The 12,215-nt window shown below is 32.7% G+C and overlaps 1 long non-coding RNA gene across 1 annotated transcript in view; it reads right to left on the reverse strand.

The window, feature by feature from the left end:
* Positions 1–404: 404 nt before the first annotated feature.
* The window catches only part of LOC121041277 (uncharacterized), a 34,995-nt gene continuing 23,184 nt past the window's right edge, over positions 405–12,215 (reverse strand). Inside the window, exons 3-4 of the long non-coding RNA XR_005795647.1 lie at positions 3,399–3,446; positions 405–446 (exon numbers count right to left, since the gene is read on the reverse strand). This is a non-coding gene — a long non-coding RNA (uncharacterized LOC121041277). The remainder of the gene's footprint in view (positions 447–3,398; positions 3,447–12,215) is intronic.

Here is a 12,215-nt window from a genome sequence, read left to right on the forward strand (position 1 = left end):
CAACTGATGTATAAGTTCTTTATGTATTTTTGGATATTAAGACCTTCTTGGATACAATTTTCAGATATTTTCTCCTACTTCATAAGATGCATTTTCATTTTGTTGATGCTTTCCTTCACTCTGCAGAAATATTTCAGTCTGAGGCAGTCCCACTTGTTTATTTTTGCTTTTGTTTCCTTTGCTTTTTATTTCACAACTGAAAAATCATCACTGAGACTGATATCCAGGTCCTTACAGCCTATGTCTTCTTTTATAAGTTGTATAGTTTCGGGGCACCTGGATGGCTCAGTCAGTTGGGCATCCAGCTCTTGGTTTCAGCTCAGGACATGATTTCATAGTTTCATGAGTTCAAGCCCCATGTTGAGTTCTGTGCTGGCAGGGCAGAGCCTGCTTGGGATTCTGTCTCCCTCTCTGCCACTCCTCCGCTCACACTTAAATAAATAAGCCTAAAAAATTAAAAAAAAAACTTTTATAGTTTCAGGTTTTATGTTCAAGACTTCAAATCACCTTGAGTTAGTTTTTGTATATGGTGTTAAATAGTGGTGCAGTTTTCCTAGCACCACTTATTGAAGAGACTATCTTTTCATGGTATATTCTTGACTCCTTTGTAGTTAATTGACTATATATGCATAGGCTTATTTCTGGGCTGTCTATTCCATTGATATGTGTCCCTTTTTAATGCCAGTACTATAATGTTTTGATTACTGTAGCTTTGTAATGTAGTTTGAAATCAATTATGTATTCAGTTTTGTTTTTTGCTTTAGTTTTTTTGTTTGTGTTTTGTGTTTGTTTATGGGGGGGTGGTCAAGATTTCTTTGATTCTTCAGGGTCTTTTGGGTTCCATACAAGTGTTACACTTGTTCTATTTCCATGAAAAATGCCAGTGGAATATTGACAGAGGTTGAATTGAATCTGTAGATCACTTTGAGTAATATGGTAATGTTAATGGGATATAATATGTGGGTGATAGTAATTTTTGCAATATATAACCATGGGATATCTTTTTATTTGTCTTTTTTAAATTTCTTTCACCAATGTCTTACAGCTTTCATTGTACAGGTCTTTCATCTCCCCAGTTAAATTTATTTCTAAATTCTTTTTGATGCAATTGCAAATTGGACTGTTTCCTTAATTTTTTTCTGATAGTGTACAGAAATGCAACACATTTTTGTATATTTCGTATCCTGTAACTTTACCGAACTTATTAATTCTAACAATTATTGGTGAAATCTTTAAGGTTTACTGTATATAATATCGTGTCATCTGCAAATAATGACAATTTGACTTTTTTTATTTGAATGCTTTTTATTTCTTTTTCTTGCTTAATTGCTATGGCTAAGACTTCCAATACTATGTTGAATAAAAGTGGTGAGAATGACCATCCTTGTCTTCTTCCTTATCTTAGAGAAAAAAAACTTTCAGATTTTCATTATTTAGCATGATTTTAGCTGTGGGCTTATCATATATGGTCTATATAATATGTTGAAGTTCCCTTTGTATATACTCCCTTCAGTTTTTATCGTAAATTGATGTTAAATTTTTTTCACCTGCTTTTTCTGCACCTATTGAGATGATCATATGGTTTTTATCCTTTTTTTTAAATGTGTTATCTTACATTGATATGTCTTATTGTTTGTTACATTAACCAAAGTACATTTTGATTGGCTTATCTAAACTTGATTAATGATATCCAGGAATTATTATGTCCAATATAAGGTGCATACTCATGTCACCATAGCTTCCACCAAACTTATCAATGGCTATGATCACAAAATGGATATCTGCTCTGACTGAAATAAATTGTAATACATTTGCTCATAAAGTTTGTCAATATTTTTCTATTACTGTTTAGTTGTTTTAACTGCCGTTTAATTGTTTTCTTAATTTGTTGGGTGCATATTATTTGTTTTGACAATTCCTTAATCTGTCTCTTTCAACCTGTTTCTTGATGTTTTAGATTAATACTTCCAATGCCAACTTGACCTATTCATATAAATACCCTAAAGAACCCACTGCAAAATCATATTCTAAATCGATAAAATAGTTTGGGTTTTAAAAAGAGAAGTCTGATTATAGTTTGCAGGGAGGATTTCAGAACAAAATGTATAAGAAGTAAGAAGAACTCATTAATCTCTCCCAGGATGTGAATGAATTTTGAAGCCATTTTTTGGAACACAGTCAAAAAAAAAAAGCTTTGAGGCAAAAAGTAGAAAGTTCACTTTTGATATGCAGATTTTGAAGTGTTAGAATGTTTTTAAGTGTGGATGACTTTGCTTCTACCTCATTATAGTGTGAATTCTATATGTACAGTGAACAATAGTGGTTTTTATTATAATAGTTGGTTCATTTAATCTTCTCGGGGCACATCATTCTAGTTAACATGATCTTGCCTTATCAAAAAAGTGGCTTAAGTAAATATTAAGTGACAGATATATTTGGGTAAGAGGAAATGGTTTAAGATGTTCTTTCCCATTTGAGTCCTTGCAGTACATTTTAACAGAAGTATAGACATGTACAATCATGGAAAACACCTCTGAACAGTTTGTCAGTTTTTGAGAAAACTTAATATTAGAGAGTGAGAATTTCAAGGAGTAAGTATTTAGGGAAGACTTAGATTTATAATTTAGAAAAATTAGAAACACAGTATACTACACCAGGGCTTCAGGATATAAAATAGAGAGCCAGAGATTATATATTAGTTACCATACCTAAAACTTTATATTTTGTTATTTTTGCTAACATTTCTTTTCTGACCCCGTATCAACTTTCATAAAAACATTATAGTATTATGGAAACATTAATTTATTAGAGATCTTGCCAGTTTTCTAGCAGCTCAATATATCCCAGCAGTACTGAAACAAATTGGTCCATCTATATTTCTAATCCAGACATTGAACATAAATATATCCACACTTTGATAAGAACCTGTCAGAAAACAGAATCTATTGTTGGTAGAATTCTATCTATAATTATATTTTTCTTGATGTTAATATTTATCAAAAGCTATTTTGCCATTTGGAGATGAGCACCTTCCATTAAATAGGATATAGTGGCTATATAAGACCTCAGTATGGTCACATAGAATGGAATTTTGAGAGTTAATTCTCTTCATTAAAAATACAGTTTGCTAAACTCAGAAGAGAAAGGGGGGTGCAATTAATGGGCAGAAACATTACTATCAATGTAATAAGCAGAACAAGGATTAAACTAAACAGACTCATGGAAGCAAAAATATTACTTACTAGAAAAGTATTTATTGAATGCCTACTCTTTGCAAAACTCTTTGACAGACATTTGGGATACAGTGGTAAACAAGATTGTTCTCTTGCTATCATGGAACAAGATGTTTTAATAGCTTCACTGAGAGAAAAAAATGAACTGTTTTTTCCAGTCCTTACCTAATTCTCTGTCATCTTTCACCTAAACAGACCTCTGCCACCAGCGAACTAGAAAAACAGAAACACAAAGTCAAAGTCAGTAAAAATCTGGAGTAAATGAGACAGGGAAACAGATACAAGGGTAAAGTTCTGGGTTTTGCTTGCAATACTCTGGGAGTCTACAAAGATTTGTTTACACTTAAAGAGCTTACAGGATATGCTTCCTCAACCACTCAAAACTATGAAAATATAATTATCAAAAGTAAAATTTTACCCTCAAGTTAATATAAAATAAACATACATCATATGTTTTATATAACCCATTATTAATGAAGGCTTTGGTGAAACACCATGTACAACTCTATGACAAAATCATATTGATTCTTTAGGAAGTAGTTGTGAGAAACAATTCCCAGATGAGGTTATTTCCCTCCCCACAATCCTCGTGAGGAGGACAGATCACTGTGATATAGTTATCCCTTTTTATTCTGCCACGCTATTATGCTTGAAAAACAGTAGTTTTCAAAACTTTAATGCAAATATAAAATGAGCCAATATACGATCTTATTTAACCCAGTAATTAATGAGGGGGAAATTAAGTTATTATAATTGGTGCAACAGATATCAGAGAAGCTAAATTATTTATAGTCAATTTAACAAAGAAATATTAGTATAGCATTGCTGGGTTAGATATAAAACTGGTTAATGCTCAACAGGCCATAAATCTTCAGAGCAATCTGTTCCACCAGATGGAATTTCTTTGTGTCAGTACAGTAGGAAAGTCTACAAGAAGAAATTTTACTTAGTCTGAAAACTATAAATCAATCATACAAAGTAACATCAAGTATGTATATTACTTTAGACTACTATTGTGTATTTTTTGGTCATCATTGTATACCAAAAGGACTTGGCCCCAGAATGTTTGCCTTATTTTGCCACATTTAAGAATAATGATTTTTTAAAAATTTTTTTTTCAACATTTATTTATTTTTGGGACAGAGAGAGACAGAGCATGAACAGGGGAGGGGCAGAGAGAGGGAGACATAGAATCGGAAACAGGCTCCAGGCTCTGAGCCATCAGCCCAGAGCCCGACGCGGGGCTCGAACTCACGGACCGCGAGATTGTGACCTGGCTGAAGCCGGACGCTTAACCGACTGCGCCACCCAGGCGCCCCAAGAATAATGATTTTTTTATAACCTTTGTCACATGGATAATATTTCCAGATCTCCTGGCAGTATGAAAAACTTAACTATTTGAATGATTTCATAACCCCCTTTCTCTTCGTTTGAGGTATGAGGAAAACCTTTCTCTCTCCTTTTCTCCTCTCCTTCTCTCCCTCTCTCCCTCTCCCTTTCCCTTTCCCTTTCCATCTTGATCTTGAGGAAAAAATATATTCTGCTGACAGTACTTTCTGACGAAATCTTCCCTTGCAAAGTTCAATCCCATCATTTTATACTCTGGACATAGATGATCACTAACATGGGCAGAATTTATCTGTAAAAAGTGTAAAGGGTCAATTACCTTTCTTCTGGATGAGGGGATATTTGTAATCTTTTGTAAATTCTTTGACTTTGGGGTTCAGGCAAAACAGTAATGGGGAGAGTCCATATTAACATTCTGTTTTACCTTCACAAATTTCACTTTATAAGATTCATCACTAATGTTTTGAAAACTGCCTATAACTATAGTTATTGTATAATTAGTTCAATTTGGAGAGCTACATATCTCCTGTTATCTCTAAATTCTGAGCCCACTCGGCCCTTGCCTGTAATTTGATCTAAATAAAAGTTTTAATGTGTACATTAAACAGAAAACTTATTTCCTGGCTCAGATCTAAGCTGAAAAGGTAATCCCTGTAGCTCTGTTTCTCAAATGACCGTGCGCATGCGTGTGGTTTCAATCTCATCTGAAGCACTCAGTAGAAATATAAATGATTGTGTCTCTACCCAGTTTTTTCAATCCTTATCTTGGGAGACTCTGTTGAGAGTCTGTACTTTTCATACTCTCCATAGATGATTACAGTACCCAACCAGGCTTTTAAGGAATGATTTGTTGTTTAATGTTCATGGTTTTGATACTTCCTGCATATCCAAATGGAATATCACATCTTGAAACAGTAGCTGGTTAGTTTACTACTTAATCATTTCAAGTAAATGTTCATTTGGCTCTTCCCCTTCTCCCTACTTATATAAAATAGAAAAATTAGGACAAAATTCAAAATGTCAAAGTCAGTTATAAATGCTACTACTCAAATAAACATACAGTCATTTTATTTCAGCATTTTAGTATTATTTTTAATATATTAAAAATAATGGAGTGTTTCACATTTACTATGGACACAGTTAAATACATTGGAAATACCCTTGTTTACATTCAGGCCATTATTATCAGTAGATAAAATGACAGCCTTGTGAAATATCTGCATTTGGAAATCTACCTCTAAAATATGTCAGAAGCTTTTTGAGTAATAAAGCACAGATAAGAGAGTGATGCACCTTAGATGATGGGATAATGCTCTGGGTGGTTTAATAGAACTGCCAGTTATCTGTTGTGGCCTCCAGGTCTTGACAGTGGGATGTGGCTCTTGGCCTCATATTTTCATATATTTTAATGGCAGGCTGGCACTCTAGTATGAAATTATTTTCAGTTTATTCCATATGGCTACAAAATCTGGTTATATGACACAACTGGCATATAACTGGAAAAATTTGAGTTTTAGAGAAGTAACACAGTGACAATTTCTAAAGTTCTGGCTACCAGAGAGACACCTAAGATCTTTTTAAAATTTTTTTTTTCAACGTTTATTTATTTTTGCGACAGAGACAGAGCATGAACGGGGGAGGGGCAGAGAGAGAGGGAGACACAGAATCGGAAACAGGCTCCAGGCTCTGAGCCATCAGCCCAGAGCCTGACGTGGGGCTCGAACTCACGGACCGCGAGATCGTGACCTGGCTGAAGTTGGACGCTTAACCGACTGCGCCACCCAGGCGCCCCCTAAGATCTTAACATATCTACTTTTTGAGACTTTTCTCTTACCTTTTCCTTCCCTGGACATCACGTCTAGATGTGCACACATCTTTACCCTTCTGAATGTGCCATTCTTTTTGCCTTTGTGGTATTTCGTTTATTGGTCCATCTGGGGGAATCAACTTGACCCCCAATTTCACATGACCAATTCCCATTCAACTTTAAGGTTCAAGTTAGAGGACAACTCACTCCACATGGCTTCAGTTATTATTTCCTTTCTTCATAAAAGGTACACTTGCATGAACTACCATAAAAGCCTATACTCTAATCTGTCATAGAGTTCATGACATACTGAAATTATTTACTTGCCTGTCATCTTTACTAGGCAAAATATTCCTTGGACATTTTATCTCTTTCATTGTGATCACCTAATTAGAAGCTTGTAACTTTGTAGGCATTCAAATAAAGATTGATAATTTAGTTATCCTTATTCTGCATGGGTGTATCCAAGCCTGTTGATAATATTCTTACTTTTGAAATGTAGAAATAAGAGATATTATAAGGATTGTATCCTAAAGAAAATTTGTTAACAAAATTTTCCATGTGATGTTATGGTATTTTCCCATTGCCTTAAGTAATATTTTCAGTTACATATATTATATGGATTTTCATTTTAGGTTGCTTTTCATATAATTGTGTCAGCACTCTGATACACAAATTTCCAGTAACTTTTTCTGAAGTCTGTGAAGATGCATCAGTTGTCCTTGACATTAAAAAATAAGTATATATTGATTTATAATATTTTACAAATTTTATCAAATAATCATTATAGTGTATATATATTTATTCTATGTAAAATATGTGAATACGGATAAGAAGCTCATAAGTATTGGCTTTTATTTGTTAGTTGGCCAAGAATTACAATTTTTTTATAAAATTTCTTAGAACCACAGAACATCTGAACAAACATGTATCTGAACGTGTACTGGTTTAAAGGATTTACCAAATTTTATTCTTTTTCAAGTTCCTTGAATTATGAAATTTGAATTAGCCATTAATGATGCCAAACAGCATTCTAAAAATAGCATACTGTTTTAGAATTAGGAAGTATAATACTAAGGAATTTTGAATATATACCAGCAAAGGTTTAATCTTAATTTGATCATCAATGATTTTATGACTGTGAAATGAACATATTTTAGCATGTTCTACATTCCTTATTATAAAAACCTTAAGTGTTCAAATAAAACATTAGGTGTTCAATTTATATTTTTATAATATGTTGATGATAAATAATGGTTTGTTTTGTTTAATGACATTGTCTGATTACTGATTTGGTATATTTTTCAGTGTTTTCTTTTTTGGTTTTTTAATTAGAATATTGTTCTGAGAGCAAATATATCATGGAAAAATCTGTGATTATAATGTCCAAAGTGAGATTATTTTCTATGCCATTTTGACTAGTGGAAATCAATGGTGTATGATGAACTTTAACTTAGCTCTACCCAGATAATACAAAATCGATATTTTATTCTAAGTTGGAAATGACAAATATCAAGTTATAATTCAAGGTTTTATGTAGGTTACTATACTCATAATAAAATAATTTTTCATAATAATATAATGGGAAACTTAGTTGCATTTTCTCTTTATCTTTTTTAAATTTAAATATAGATATAAAATGTTATATTAGTTTCAGGTATATAATGTATTGATTTGACACTTCTATACATTATTCGGTGTTCACCATAAGTGTAGCAACCATCTGTCACCATACGATGTTATTAAATATTATTGACTATATTCTCTATGTTGTACTTATCATCTCTTATTTTGTTGTGACTTATTTTATAACTAAAAGTACATTTTAATCCCCTTTATCTATTTCACTCATCCCCCTTCCCATCTCACCTCTGGCAAACCTTCTGGTTTCTTTCTTTATATAAGCATCTGCTTCTGGCTTTTGTTTCATTTGTTGGTTGTTTTGTTGTTGTTTTTGTTTTTTATATTCCATATATAAAAAATGTATATATGTTATATATATATAACATATATGTAATATATATACATACATACATATATAATATATGTTATATATATTATATATATATATATATATATATATATATATATATTCATTCCTTGGGTAAATATGCAGTAATGCAATGAATGGATCAAATGGTATTCCTTTTTTAATTTTTGAGAAGCCTCTATATTGTTTTCCAGAGTGGATGTACCAATTTACATTCCCACCAACAGTACCCAAGGGTTCCCTTTTCATCTTCCCCCAAATTATTATTTCTCATATATATTTTTATAATACCTATTCAGATTGGTGTGAGGTAATATCTCCTCGTGGTTTTGATTTGTATTTCCCTGATAATTAGTGGTGTTGAGCATCTTTTCATATATCTGTTGGCCATCTGTCTGTCTTCTTTGGAAAAATACCTATTCCGTTCCTCTGCCCATTTTTTTTAAAGCTTATTTATTTTTAAAGAGACAGAGATAGCATGAGTTGGGGGGTGGGCATAGAGAGAGGGAAAGTGAGAATCCCAAGCAGGCTCTGTGCTGCCAGCAAAGAGCCTGATGTGGGGCTTCGACTCATGAAACCATGAGATCATGATCGGAGCAAAAACCAAGAGCTGGACACTTAACCAACTGAGTTACCCAGGTGTCCATCCTCTGCCCATTTTTAATTGGATTGTTTGTTGTTTTGGTGTTGACTTGTATAATTTTTTTTATATATTTTAGATATTAACCCCTTATTGGATATATCATTTGCAAATATCTTCTCCCATTCAGTGGGTTGTCTTTTGTTCTGTTGGTGATTTCCTCTGCTGTGCAAACATTTTGGGTGTAGTTCTAATAGTTCATTTTCACTTTTGTTTCCATCGCCTGAGGAGGCATATTCATAAACATGTTGCTAAAGGCAATGTCCAAAAGATTACTATTTTTTCTTTAAGGGGTACAATGGTTTCAGGTCTCACATTTAGGTCAGAATAATCCATTTGAGTTTATTTTTGTATATGGTGTAAGAAAGTGGCCCAGTTTCCCCAACATCACTGTTAAAAAGACTGTCTCTTCCCCGTTGTATATTCTTGCCTCCTTTGTCATACAATAATTGACCATATAAGTGTGGGTATATTTCTGTGTATCCTGTTCTAGTGATCTATGTGTTTATTTATATACCAGTACCATAATGATTCGATTACTCTAGATTTGTAGTATTTCATAAAATCTGGAATTGTGATAATTCCAGCTTTGTTCTTTCTCAGGATTGCTTTGCTATTTGAGGTCTTCTGTGGTTCCATACAAATTTTAGAATTTGCTCTAACTTTAAAAAAATGTAATGGGTATTTTGATAGGGATTGCATTGAATTTGTAGATTGCTTTGGGTAGTATGAACATTTTAATATTAATTCTTGCAATCTGTGAGCATGGTATATGTTTTCATTTATTTGTGTTGTCTTCAATTTCTTCATCAGTGTTTTATAATTTTCAGAGTATGGGTATTTCACATCCTGCGTTAAATTTATTTCTAGGTATTTTATTTTTGATACAATCATAAATGAGAAGTTTTCTTACTTTCCCTTTCTGCTATATCATTATTAGTGTGTAGAAATGCAACAGATATCTCTATATAAAGTTTGAATCCTGAAAATTTACTGAATTTATTTATTTGATAGTGTGGTTTTTTTTTTTTTTTTAGGTGGGAGCAGAGTTTAGGGTTTTCTATATATAGTATCATGTCATCTGCAGATAGTGACAGTTTTGCTTCTTTCTTACCAGTTTGGATGCCTTTCATTTGTCTGATTACTATAGCTAGGACTTCCACTACTATGTTGAATAAAAGTGGAAGAGGAAATTCTTTTTCACCATTGAGTATGAGGTTACTCATCATATATATATATGGCATTTAGTATATTGGGGTATGTTTGCTTTAAACCCCCTTAGAGTTTTTATCATGAACAAATGTTATATTTTGTCAAATGCTTTTTCTGCATCTATTAAGATATTCAGACAGTGTTTATCCCTTTCTTAATAATGTGATGCATCACATTGATTGATTTTCAAATATTAAAATACCCATGCATCCCTGGAACAAGTCGCACTTGATCATAATGAATGATTTTTTAATGTATTGTTGAATTTGGTTTGCTAATATTTTATCGAGAATTTTTGCATCTATGTCAATCAGAGATTGGCCAGTAGTTTGTTCTGTTTTTCTGGGTAGTTTGCTGTTTGGTTTTGATATCCCGGTAATGCTGGCCTATAGAATGAATTTGGGAATTTTCTTTCCTCTTATGTTTTTTGGAATAGTTTAGAAAGAAGGGGCATTAACTCTTTAAATGTTTGGTAAAATTCAAGTGTGAAGCCATTTGGTCCTGGGATTTGCTTAGTGGAGTGTTTCAATTACTGATTCAATTTCATTACTAGTAATCAGTCTATATAAATTTTCCACTTCTTTCTGATTTAGTTTTGGAAGAGTGTATATTTCAAGGAATTTTTCCATTTCTTCTAGATTGTCTAATTTGTTGGCAGATAAATTTCATAATATTCTCTGTGTATTCTGTGGCATCAGTTCTTATTTCTCTTCCTTCATTTCCGATTTTATTTGAATTCTCTGTCTTCTTCATGAGCCTTCCAAAATTTTTATTACTTTTTCTATCCTTCAAAGAACCAGCTCCTGGTTTCACTGATTTTTTTAAAAGTCTCTTCCATTTATCTCTGCTGACATCTTTATTATTCCCTTACTTCTACTAGCTTTAATATTTGTTTGTTCCTCTTTTTCTAACTCCTTTAGGTGTAAGATTAAGTTGTTTGAGATTTTTTTTTATTTCTCAAGGAAGGCCTATAATGCCATAATCTTCCCTCCTAGAACTGCTTTCACTGTATCCCAAATACTTTGGACTGTTCTCCTTTCATTTCATTTGTATTTCTTTCTTGTTTTCCTCTTTGATATTTTGGTTGACCCATTCATTGTTTAGTAGCATGTTGTTTAGCCTCAATGTATTTGTGGTTTTATCTAGATTTTTTATTGTAATTGAAATTTAGTTTTATACCTTTGTGGTAGGGAGAGGTGCTTGACACGGTATCAGTCTTCTTAAATTTACTGAGACTTATTTTGTAGCCTAACATGTAATCTGTCCTGGAGCACTTGAAAAGAATATATATTCTGCTGTTTGGGAATGGACTGTTCAATATATATCTGTTAGATCCATCTGGTATAATGTGTCATTCAAAGCCACAGTCTCCTGGTTGTTTTGTCTGGATAATCTATCTGTTGTTATAAGTGAGGAGTTAAAGTCCCTATTATTAATGTGTTACTGCTAATTCTTCCCTTTATAGTTGTTAATATTTTCTTTATGTACTTAGGTGCTCCAATGTTGGCTGCATAGATATTTACAATTAACACATTCTCTTGTTGGATTCATCACTTTATCAGTATGTAATGGTCTTCTTTTCTCTCACTCCAGCCTTCGTTTTAAAGCTTATTTTATCTTATTTTTTATTTTATTTATTTTATTTTACTTTTTATTTTTTTTAAATTTACATCCAAATTAGCATATAGTGAAACAATTATTTCAGGAGTAGATTCCTTAATGCCCCTTACCCATTTAGTCCATCCGCCCCCCCCCACAACCCTCAGTTTGTTCTCCATATTCATGAGTCTCTTCTGTTTTGTCTCCCTCCCTATTTTTATATTATTTTTGTTCCCCTTCCCTTATGTTCATCTGCTTTGTCTCTTAAAGTCCTCATATGAGTGAAGTTATATGATTTTTGTCTTTCTCTGAGTAATTTCACTTAGCATAATACCCTCCCGTTCCATCCATGTAGTTGCAAATGGCAAGATTTCATTCTTTTTGATT

Source organism: Herpailurus yagouaroundi, unplaced genomic scaffold (assembly GCF_014898765.1).
Source record: "Herpailurus yagouaroundi ecotype Mexico unplaced genomic scaffold, PumYag 29, whole genome shotgun sequence".
Lineage (NCBI taxonomy): Eukaryota > Metazoa > Chordata > Mammalia > Carnivora > Felidae > Herpailurus > Herpailurus yagouaroundi.